Source organism: Gopherus evgoodei, chromosome 4, assembly GCF_007399415.2.
Source record: "Gopherus evgoodei ecotype Sinaloan lineage chromosome 4, rGopEvg1_v1.p, whole genome shotgun sequence".
Lineage (NCBI taxonomy): Eukaryota > Metazoa > Chordata > Testudines > Testudinidae > Gopherus > Gopherus evgoodei.
This window is the reverse complement of record NC_044325.1, coordinates 69,219,315-69,231,534: the sequence shown is the minus strand read 5'-3', so window position 1 is coordinate 69,231,534 and position 12,220 is coordinate 69,219,315. Positions and strand designations below refer to the sequence as shown.

General features: G+C 46.4%; 1 protein-coding gene across 8 annotated transcripts in view; it reads left to right on the top strand.

Annotated features, from left to right (window-relative positions):
- The window catches only part of SIPA1L1 (signal induced proliferation associated 1 like 1), a 406,115-nt gene that overhangs the window by 241,459 nt on the left and 152,436 nt on the right, over positions 1–12,220 (top strand). The window contains exon 5 of one of the 8 annotated variants that reach the window (XM_030559659.1): positions 3,778–3,844. The exons of the other annotated variants lie outside the window; for them this stretch is intronic. The gene's annotated coding sequence lies outside the window, so the exon portion shown is untranslated. The remainder of the gene's footprint in view (positions 1–3,777; positions 3,845–12,220) is intronic. 8 annotated transcript variants of the gene reach the window in all.

Below are 12,220 nucleotides of genomic sequence, written 5' to 3'. Positions count from 1 at the left end.
ATTTCACCTTCTGTCAAATTGTACATTACTTAGGCAGTTCACTGTAAATGCTAATCTCCATTTTATTTTTAGAAAACCATTAGTCTCTCGGGGGGGAATGTGGGAGTAATTGTCAAAGCTTAGCAAAGGACTGCTATTAAACCAAATTGCCAAAGCAGGTGTTGGGTGGGATCCCCTTCACTCTTATCAGTTAGCTACTAGTGGTTCTACATTTTAAAGATTTGTGAATAAAGCAGCCCTGTCATGAAGAGATTTAATAAAATCTTCCTTTTCTTTTGGCATCATTTGTTAGTGGTGTTTTTGACAAGTATCTGTTTCTGTGTCTTTGCCATGTTGTGAGTGCATGTGAATTTGTACTCTGTATTTCCTGTCATCTCTTCTGTATTTGACATTGCAGTGTTTATATTTTTGTGTCTTTAACAAAATTCTTCATAACTAGTATGGGGAGGTGAATTAGTGAGGAGGGTGCACAGACTAGGGGCTGTGGAAGTTGGGCATTGGAGCTGAGCTGGTTTTGGGCAACAGTGGCCAGTAGTGTAGGGAGGGAGGTATGTAGGGAATAAGGAGACAGCTTAGCTTCCTCAGCTCCCTGAATGTCCCCTTAGTTCATTGAATCTTTTCTCCATATCCTCCTTCCTCTGCTCCCTTACATGCCAACCCAGTCAGTTGCCCTAAATCCATGAAATCTAGAGCTTGTTTACGCTGCACTCAGTGGCAGTGTGAACTGAAGAGCACATCAGTGTTGCGCTGTAGCTGCCCCACATGGACACTGCTGATGCAAACTAGAAGGTACCCAGTTTGTGTTAATATAGTCTGGTTCGAGGACTAGGTTAACGCAAACTTGGTACCTTCTAGTTTTGTGTCAGCAACGTTCACGTGGGGCAGCTACGGCACAACACTTTGTGCTCTTCAGTTCACATGTCTGTAGTCTGCACTGCACTGCAATGTGGGGTAGCTGTAGACACCTTAAGTCATTTTAAATCTATTTGAAAATTTTATCCTACAGATTTAACAGAAATTCGGTTCTCTAGTGCTGAGACAATGAATTTGATCAGCCTTCCTTGGCTCATTGCCTGTGGGGTCCAATTCAAATTTTTTTTTTCCCAAAGAGCAGTCTCTTAGGACAAAATGCAGGCTTCAGTTTTTAATTACAGATCCTTCCCACAACTTGATCACATGCACTCATGCAAGTGTAAATCTTGCCAGCCCCACACTAATGCTATATGTAGCAAAAAGGCTATTATATTTGACAGGGAAGCCTTAAAAGTGAGTTTGTGGATTCCTACTTCTCCTGTTCCCTGAAACAACATCCTTATATAGAGGTGGACTGATACATGTGAGTGTTCAAAAGGTCCATAGTTTTTTTTGTGGTGAGGAGATGTGAGCTTATTAGAATTGATGCTCTCCTTCTGCAGATCACAATTGCCACTGACTTATGTAAATAAAGAGTGACTGACACAGGTCCATCAGCCTCTCTACTGAATAAGTTGGCTTGCTGCATGGTCTAAATAGCTTTTCTTGCAAAGTATCTAAACTAATTCAAAAGCTTTGTAAATCTCTACAGGCCATTTCTAGCACACATCCCCACTTCTAATTCAAGGTAATCAGAAAGGGCATTCTTACAATTTGTGCTTACATAACTTTTTCCACTAGTATTCCCTAAGTGCGCTCTCCACATTGTAATGTATTTTCCCTTTTGGGTCAGATAAAAGAAATAAAAACACAACAGCTATTTGTTCTTTTTGAATCAGTCAGGCTAGTTATCCTGACAATTGCAGAATGCTTTTGATAAATTCGTACATAGCTGTATTTCGTGTTGTCCTTCTTACCAGACAGCGGGATAGTGAAGAATATTGAGAGCTATGTAATTCACCAGAGTCAATAAATATAAATTCTCTTTATTTTAACGGTGTTATATAAGACTCCCATTTTATTAATACAGTGTGTGCACATCTGTGTGTGTTAATAAGGCTCAGAAAAGCAATTACTTTGCATTTTTCTATTGAGGATTAAGGCTTAGTCATTATATATGTTAGTTTAAGGCTTTAGAGACCAGTTATGCTTCTTTATCCTGAGGAGATAGGAAAATCTAGCATTCTCAAGGTAACCAGGAAGAAAACTGAAACACTTATTTTTATAGACTGCTGATAAACTTTTAAATTAATTTGCATTTACGCTTAGTCACAGTCTTGTATTACTAAAGCAGCCTGAATACAATTTGTCTTATCTTTACTCTGTTGTATAAGCAGTTAAGTGGCCGTTGAAATTAAATTCTTTAACCACAAACCAAATTATCATATTCTAGCTAACTATACAAATTCACCTGTGGAAAAGTTAACTTTCTGCATTCCTCAGGTCTTAAGTTTTTAGAAGGAAAAAAGAAAAGCTAAGTTGTAAAATTTTCAATAATTTCCTAAATCCCATTTTCAAAACGAATTTAGGAGCCTCATTGTCATTGAAAGCCAATGGGACATAGGCTCCTAATTGTCTTAGTCACTTTGGAACATTTTATCCAAGAGCTCTTAAAGTGATTGCTAAGCCTCTGCTCAATAAACTATCATAGAAAATTTTGCCAATCATTGCCCTAAGTCTAATAACCCATTTTTAGTGCAGATTATCAAGAAATATTGGTGAAACAGCTCTGACAATTTCTAGAGATCTGAATTCCTTCAACCTCTTATCTGATTTTAGATCTGATTATGGTGCAGAGACTTGATCTCGTTGGTCAATGTTGTTTTTCTGAAGATGGATCAAAACCAATTGTCCAAGCTGGGTTTTTTTAGCTCTGTTAGAAGCCTTTGAATCTGTTTCCTACATGCTATTGATATGCCCAGGGACACTGGCAGGGATATGTGGGGATATGATTGGATAGCTCTATTCTTTTCATTCTTCCTCCTCCTTCTACAATACATAGTCACACAGTTTTGAACTTCTGTTATTTCAAACTGAAATGTTTGTTTAGAAAAACTATGAGGAAACCAGACAACATTTCCTGTGTAGCCGCCAGTGTGGTCGTTTCTGTTCTTTGCCAAAATAAATAATTGCTTTATAAAAGGGAAAAAAAAACCAAAAAAACTGTAAGTTGAGCCCACACCTGCTAAAGGAATGAAACTTAGAAAAAGCAATTGTTGGAGGAAAATATTCTGAGAGTAGGATAACATGGCACCTCAAGTGTCTGTTGCTTCATAGGTATTAAAATGGTTTTTCTTGTTTGTTTATGATTGCATATTTCATATTGCTGTTTGCTTCCCATTAATGTTATTCATTTTCAAATTCCAAAGCCCAGAGTTTCAAAAAAATTACATGAACATGTGTCTATTTAAGATAGAAGGGGGTTTGGCAGTTATTTTGGAGAATTGCATGATTCATAAATTATTTAATAAGTTATTGAATGCTGTTGGTGAACATAGCTTGTTAAATGGAAAAGCATTTTTCTTCTGTAATAAATCACTTTTTTTTCTCCAGAGTGGGAGTACAGTAAACTGGCATCTGTTGCTTTTTTAAAATTGATGAACTTTCTCAAATGAGAATGTGATCCATCTTTTTTTTTAAAACTATGGTATGCTGCAGTCTCTGCAGCCCAGTCACATTTTCTGTTTCAACTTGTTTTCTGGACATAATATTAGCTTATACCTACATCCACATTAAAAATGCACAGCTTCCATAATAACATAGTTTAAAAATCTCATTAACAGAAATTAATGTTTGTATATTCATGTCAAATCATTTGCATTTTATTTTTAAACCTAGATGAGCATTTCATTTCTGTGTTTTCAGAAGCAGTCCTATGATGTTTAAAGGCCTGCCCTGAGACTTCAGAATAGGAGTAAGAGACAGTATGGAAGTATGTCGTGTGGGTTATCTTCTTTCTCTGGGAAGCTTCATGGTTTATTGGAGGGCATTGTATAAACACTTCCTCGTCATGTAGTTATCCACCAATTTGGGGATCTCAGAGGGAAATTTGCCATCCTACATGATTGACAGAAACCTCCCTCAGCTGATGATATCTATCCCAGAACCTTGAAATATTTTGTATTCTTTGAACAAAGTGCTACAGTTGAGGTAGTAATGATAGGAACACTTTACCTGCTTTAATATTCTCCATATGTATAATAGAATATTACTATTTACTATACTTGCCATTCTTCCTGATCATCCCCTTCAGCCAGTCAGATGGTATTAAAATCTCAGTTGATGGGGTCGTAGTTACACTGAGAACAGATAGTATTTGCTATTCCTGTGCTTCTGAGTGAATATGTAGCTTAATATATTTAGTGTTTTATATACAATATATGGCATAATACTTTAGACTCTGCAATGCAGCCTACTCCATGTTACTATTAGAACCTTAACTTTGCATTTCTGGGCTCTGATTTTTAAATGTGCAACCGGAGGCCCCGATTCTGCCATTTGATCCATATAGGCAGACTTCTGTGCTTTCATGAATCCCCACTGATTTCTGTGCAGCTCTATGTGGATGTAGAGGTTCTTCAAGTGCTTGCTCATATCCATTCCAGTTAGGTGTGCGCGCGCCACGTGCACGTTTATCGGAGATTTTTACCCTAGCAACACTTGGTTGACTGGCAGGTTGCCCCCTGGAGTGGCGCCGGTATGGCGCCTGATATATACTCCTGCCGGCCCATCCACTCCTCAGTTCCTTCTTACCACCCGTGTCGGTCGTTGGAACAGTGGAGCGCTGCTTAGCTGTTCTCCACCTCCCTAGCGATTCACTCTCTTGTATAGTATTGTGTATATAGTTCTTTTACTGTAGTTCTAGTTAGTATTTAAAGTTAGTTTTTATAGTTGTGTATATAGTTAAAGAGGATCAGGGGCTCGCCCTTTCTCCTCCCCCAGTACCGGGGCCCATGCCCGGTTCACCGGATTTCAAGCCTTGTGCGGCCTGTCGTCGGCTGATGCCCACAGGAGATCCGCACGACTCCTGTTTGAAGCGCCTAGGCGAATCCCACCTTGTGGACAAGTGCCGGATCTGCAAGGGCGTTCAAGCCCCGGACAAAGAGAGAATGGGACATTCACCTAAAACAGTTTTTGATGGAGGCAGCTTTAACTCCTCCATCCTCGGCGCCGACTCCGGCACCGGGACCAAGCGCCTCTTCCACACCGGACCGCCCTGCACCGATAAAGGCTCCTCGTCCCCACCCTTCACCGGCCTAACCCTCCAGCCAGCACCGCTCCCTCTCCCCGAGGAGCAAGAAGCACAAGGCTCCTGTGGCAACTACAGCTACGCCACAGTCGGAGCGTATCTCCAAGACAGACTGCCCAGCACCGTCATCTGCCGCGGCACCGCTTGTCTCTGCACTGTCGATTCCGGCTTCACAGGAGCCGTTGAGTCCGGTGCCTACCAGCTCCCCAGCACACGCTGCGGTTGAGCTCGTCGCGCCCTCCACGCCGGAGACCTTCTCCGTGGCACTGGACCAAATCTCTCTGACAGAGCCTGAATTGCCCCAACCCCCAGTACCGCCGGTGCGGGTTATTCAGTCGCTGGGCAAGTCCACCATGGTGCGACCACGTTCACCGGGCACCACTGAACACCGTTGGTCCCGCTCCAGATCCCGAGATCACTCTTGGCCTCGACATCGCTCAAGATCCCGGCGCCGCTTGTAGTCCCGGTACTGTTCTCCGCGGAACTGGTCATACTCGCGGTGCCGCTCGAGATCCCGGTTGCCGTCGTGGTACTCTCGGCACCGGTCCAGATCGCGGCACCGACGTACTTATCGCAGCCGATCCCGGCACGACGATATAAGGCACCGGTCGACCTCCCGGCACCGCGCTGGTAGCAGGTCCCGGTCCCGCTCCAGATACCGCCACGGTTCCCAGTATTGCTCATCGGTACCACGTAGAGATGAGCCCTATGGGCGCAGAGACCTGGCCCAATCAACATCAGCTCCTCCGTGGCCATCGCATCACCCGTCCGCCTCCTCACACGCAGACAGCGCCTCCTATGGGGGTTCAGATGCACAGGCCCACCCGGACCATGGACCACCTCAGTGGTCCTTTTGGATGCCTTGGACCTATCACCAAGCCCAGGGCGAGCCAATGGGCCCAGCACGCTCCAGCCACAGTCAGCTGACCTCCCCCCGCTGTTACAGAGGAAGACTCTGCACATCCACTTGTGCAGCATGACGTTCCGAAAACGGAGGTCCCCCAGAACGAGGCTTCAGTCCAGGACCCACTCATCCCTGGGTTATCATCTTCCTCTTCCCTGGATGAGGCGGTAGCGGGCACATCATCATCAGGGCCCCCGCCAATTGATCTCGGAGCACATCAGGATCTTCTGCGGCGTGTTGCCCAGAATATAAATCTTCCCGTAGAGGAAGTTCCTGAGGTGGAGGACCCGGTGGTTAGCATATTATCAGCAGAAGCACCAACCAGGGTGGCCCTCCCCTTCATCAAATCGATCCAAGCCAGAGCAGACACCATCTGGCAGTCCCCGGCTTCCATCCCACCCACAGCCAGGGGAGTAGAATGAAAATACATGGTGCCGTCCAAGGGGTATGAGTACCTCTACGTGCACCCCATCCCCTGCTCGTTGGTGGTAGTCAGTCAGTCAACGAACGGGAGCGCCACGGCCAGCAAGCTCCCGCGCCAGAATCTAGGGAGGCCAGGTGCATGGATTTGCTGGGCCGGAAAATCTGCTCTGCGGGAGGCCTTCAGCTCCGCATGGCGAACCAACAGGCCCTCTTAAGCCGATACAGCTACAACACCTGGGAAGCTGTCAGCAAGTTTACCGAGTTGGTTCCCCAGGACTCCTGCCAGGAGTTTACAGCTCTCCTAGAGGAGGGGAAGAGGGTCGCGAGAACCTCACTGCAAGCCTCCTTAGATGCCATCAACTCAGCAGCCAGAACGGTCGCCTCTGGAATAGCTATGCGCCGCATATCTTGGTTACAAGCGTCCGGCCTACCGCCTGAGCTACAATATACCATCCAGGACTTACCATTCGACGGACAAGGTTTATTCTCACAAAAGACAGACCCCAGACTACAAAGTCTGAAGGACAACCGGGTTATTATGCGTTCGCTGGGAATGCATACACCCCAGACTAAGAGACGGTCCTTCCGCTCCCAACCTCAGCGCCCTTACCCCCCGCCTCGGCCAAGACAGGATCTTGCCCGGCGACGAGGCCGCCCGAACCGCAGATGTCAGTCTGGACCTCAAGGGGGCAACAATTCGGGTCCCACCAAACCACCGCTGGGACCCAAAGCAAACTTTTGAGGGTGCGCCCGAGAGCAGTGTACCAATTCCCTCCCTGGATCCTCTTCATTTTTACAACTGCCTCTCCCTGTTCCTTCCGGCATGGTCCCAGCTGACCTCAGATCGTTGGGTCCTACGCACAATGGAGCTTGGATACCGTCTTCAGTTTATTTCTGCCGCCCCCCCCCCCCCGATCGGAGCTATAGAGGAGGTACCAGAGGAGTTAAGGGGCAAGGGGTTTTATTCCCGGTATTTCTTAATCCCCAAGTCAAAAGGGGGCCTCCAGCCCATCCTGGACCTGTGAGGACTGAACAAATTCATCAGAAAGTTCAAGTTCCGCGTGGTATCCTTAGGAACTATCATTCCTTCCCTGGATCCCGGAGATTGGTACGCCGCTCTCGACATGAAGGACGCATATTTCCACATTGCAATTTATCCCCCACACAGGAGGTATCTGCGCTTTGTGGTAAATCAGGGTCACTACCAGTTTACTGTCCTTCCCTTTGGTCTTTCCTCGGCCCTTCGCGTCTTCACGAAGTGTATGGCGGTAGTCGCTGCTTCCCTGCGCCGTCGTCGAATACACGTCTTCCCTTACCTCGACCACTGGCTTATCCGAGGGACTTCGGAGGCACAGGTGCTCAGCCATGTCGCCATCATCAGGGAGCTGTTTGTGCATCTAGGCCTGATCATCAATTTGGACAAGTCCACCCTGGTGCCTACACAGAGGATAGAATTTATTGGGGCCAGGCTGGACTCCAACCTTGCAACGGCCAGTTTACCCCTGCACCAGTTCCAAGCCATAGTCTCCCTTGTCAAAAGTCTGCAAAGCTTTCCAACCACTTCTGCTCGTACTTGCCTTGCTCTCCTGGGGCACATGGCTGCATGCACTTTCGTCACAAGACATGCAAGACTGCGCATGCGCCCTCTGCAAGCCTGGCTCGCGTCGGTCTATCGGCTGGGCAGGGACGCCATAGACACAATCCTGACAATTCCGCCGGATGTTCTAGGCTCCCTCGACTGGTGGAAGACGTCATCCCGAGTGTGTGCGGGCCTGCCGTTTCATTCTCCCCAGCCCTCCATGTCCCTAACAACGGACGCATCCTCGCTGGGCTGGGGTGCCCACCTAGGGCTCCTGCGCACCCAAGGCCTTTGGTCACCACGGGAGCTGACGCTCCACATCAATGTACGAGAGCTGAGAGCAGTCCGGCTGGCATGCCAAGTGTTTCAGCGCCATCTACATAGCTGTTGTGTTGCGGTGTTTACGGACAACACAACGGCCATGTATTACATCAACAAGCAGGGTGGGACCCGATCCTCCCCTCTGTGTCAGGAAGCGATACACCTGTGGGACTTCTGTATAGCCCACTCCATACATCTAGTGGCCTCCTTTCTCCTGGGGGTACGGAACATCCTCACAGATCACCTGAGCATATCCTTCCTATCTCACGAATGGTCCATCCGTCCGGACGTTCTCCATTCGATTTTCCGGAGGTGGGGCTTTCCCCACATAGACCTGTTTGCATCCAGAATGAACAGAAAATGCTAGATGTTCTGCTCCCTACAGGGTTGCTCCCTGTCGGACGTGTTCCTGATTCCATGGACGGGCCGCCTCTGTTACGCCTTTCCACCCTTCCCTCTTGTCCACCGAGTCCTGCTCAAACTCCGAAGGGACAGAGCTCGCCTGATCGCTCCAGCTTGGCCGAGGCAGCACTGGTACACCATGCTGCTCGATCTGTCCCTGGCAGATCCAATTCCCCTGCCGCTCTGGCCGGACCTGATCACACAAGACTTTTTGGCAGGATGCACCATCCGGACCTGCAGTCCCTTCATCTGACTGCATGGCTCCTGTCTGGTTAAATCAGTCGGAGTTGCGCTGTTCTGCCGCAGTACAGCAGGTGTTGCTGGGGAGCTGGAAGCCCTCCATGCACGCGACATACCTCGCAAAATGGAAGCACTTCTGCCACTGGTGTAACCAGCACGGCCATTCTCCGCATTCTGCATTAGTCCCCACTATCCTGGACTACGTGTGGTCTCTCAAACAGCAGGGGTTGGCAATCTCCTTTCTGCGAGTACATCTTGCGGCTATATCCACCTTCCATCCGGGCGAAGCTGGCAGTTCCGTTTTTTCTCACCCTATAGTTTCAAGATTTCTCAAGGGCTTGGAGCGACTATACCCGCAGGTCAAATGGCCTACCCCTACCTGGGACCTGACCCTCGTCTTAACCAGGCTCATGGGGCCCCCCTTCGAGCCATTGGCCACATGCTTGCTGCTGTACCTGTCCTGGAAAACAGCTTTCCTAGTCTCTATCACCTATCTAGACGAGCCTCGGAGCTTCGTGCATTGACTGTAGATCCTCCATATACTGTGTTCCATAAGGACAAGGTACAGCTGCGACCGCACCCGGCATTCCTCCCTAAGGTCGTCTCCGCCTTTCACGTTAACCAGGACATCTTCCTGCCAGTCTTTTGTCCAAAGCCTCATTCATCGCGACGAGAGCAACAGCTCCATGCTCTGGATGTCCGAAGGGCTCTCGCCTTCTACATCGAGAGGACCAAGCCCTTCCGGTGCTCACCTCAGCTATTTGTGGAGGTGGTGGAACGTATGAAGGGCATGGCAATCTCCTCCCAGCGTATTGTATCTTGGGTTACATCGTGTATTCAGGCTTGCTATGACTTGGCTCATACTGAGGCGGGCCATCTCACTGCCCACTCTACCCGGGCTCAATTGCCTCAATTGCCGCGTTCTTGGCCCATGTTCCCATACAGGACATCTGCCGTGCGGCCATCTGGTCTTCCATCCATACATTTGCATCGCACTACGCATTGGTCCAACAGTCTAGAGACAATGCCGTCTTACGTTCCGCAACGTCTCGCTCTGACCCCACCGCCTAGGTAAGGCTTGGGAATCACCTAATTGGAATGTATATGAGCAAGCACTCGAAGAAGAAAAGACGGTTACTCACCTTTGTAACTGTTGTTCTTCGAGATGTGTTGCTCACATCCATTCCACACCCGCCCTCCTTCCCCACTGTCGGAGTAGCCGGCAAGAAGGAACCGAGGAGTGGATATGCTGGCAGGGGTATATATCAGGCACCATACCGGCGCCACTTCAGGGGGCGACCTGCCGGCCCACCGAGCATTGCTAGGGTAAAAAGTCTCCGAATGTGCACACGGTGCGCGCACACCTAATTGGAATGGATATGAGCAACACATCTCGAAGAACAACAGTTACAAAGGTGAGTAACCGTCTTTTCACCCATGTGTATCTGATTGCAGGATCAAGGCTTTAAAGGGAATGCTCTTGAGTAGAAAAAACACACTTTGAACTATTTTAAAAATATATTATAATTAATATTAAGGATTACTGTGGTTGAAGGAAATTAAAATATTTTCCTATATTTTTTGGTTTTGTGTGTAGCCACTTTCACTTTTCCCCTGTATAGTTGGATAGGTTCATCTTTCGTTTGTGTGATGGTTTAACATAGCAATAAATTTTGGGAATTTTTTTAAATAGAAAAATGTGATTGCAAAAGCACATAAATTGGCATGAGGTCCATGAGCAATTTTAGTACTTTAAAGTATTTTAACCCATTCTTTTACTCCTGTCCGCAAATAGTACATGGCATTTGTATAGCTCTTTTCACCTTTTGGTGTCAGAGCATTTCACAAAATTCTCATTAGCAACATTTCTCAGATGGGAAAATGGAGAAACATGAGTTAAGTGACTTATCCAGGGTCACATGGGATATGTGTGACAGAATTGGAAGCAGCAACTAGGCTTCTGAATCCTAGTTCTGCGCATCTCCGTTAGACTGTAAAAGGTTGTAAGTCGTTTACACATAACATATTCTGCCAGCAGGTGCACTATTTTGCTTTCCTTGCTCTGGATTTCCAGATCTACCTCTGGCCTATATTATTTTCCTAATTTGTTCCTTGTTATTTAAATCTCCTCTGTTCTGTGGCTTTTTACTTGGTGCCCTGACTTACATAATTCAGAAAAAGCCCTTTAATGTGGACCCATCTTGTGCCCATTCAGGATAAATGGGGCTCTGTCATCGGACTATTTTCAATATGATTTCAATGGCTGAAAATTGGAGGAACAAAAATTGGAAATAGCAAAGGATCAAATGTGGAGAGTGGTGCCCACATTAGCTTATCTGATGATTGTAAGCCGCCTCCACAGCAGGCTGTGTTCTAGCAGCTATATTGTTTTTAGGAAAATGAAAGAAACTCTTGAATATTATGCCCAAGAGTCTTTGGGTTTGGTAGAAGAGGAATCTTCATTGTGCTCCCTGAGAGAAGGGGATTTAAAACATAGGAAAAGATACAGAAAGTGACTTATCTAATGTGAAGGGAAACCTGGTATACGGGTAGGATTCTTAGTGTCTTTATGGCTCATGATCTCATCAGATAAGAAGTGCATGACATGTTACATAGCACGGTTGTCAGACATGTTCTGTGGCTGAAACTATAGACAGCTGATCATGTCAGCTGTTTAGTGGTGAATATCTCTTCACCTGCTAAAAGAACTTAATATTTAATGATAATACTTTTTGCTGTAGTAGAATCCTTTCAGACAGGGTATAGTGATATACCTAGACAGAGTGACTTGTGCTTTCAGATTGGTTTCTGAAAGAATTATGTACAAGCAGAGAGATTATTTCAGACAAGCAGTTACCTATTTCTTTGATTTAAAAGCAAGTAGTCTTTAGACACATGTTGAGGTTAGGTACTTTTAAGGATTTAATTTATGAAGAGGTATCAGTCATACGCCTCCCTTCCCTATGATTTATGTAATAAAGTTTTGAACAGTCTATAGATGAATATGCTCAAAGTTCAAGTTGTCATTAAAGCTTCTGAGAGAGAGAGAGAGAGGAGCGATGATAGGTTGTGAAAAACAGCAATGCACTCTTTTTAAGTCAAATGGTTCTTTCTTGAAGCCACAAATTTTATTTGTATCAGAGGGGTAGCCGTGTTAGTCTGGATCTGTAAAAGCAGCAAAGAATCCTGT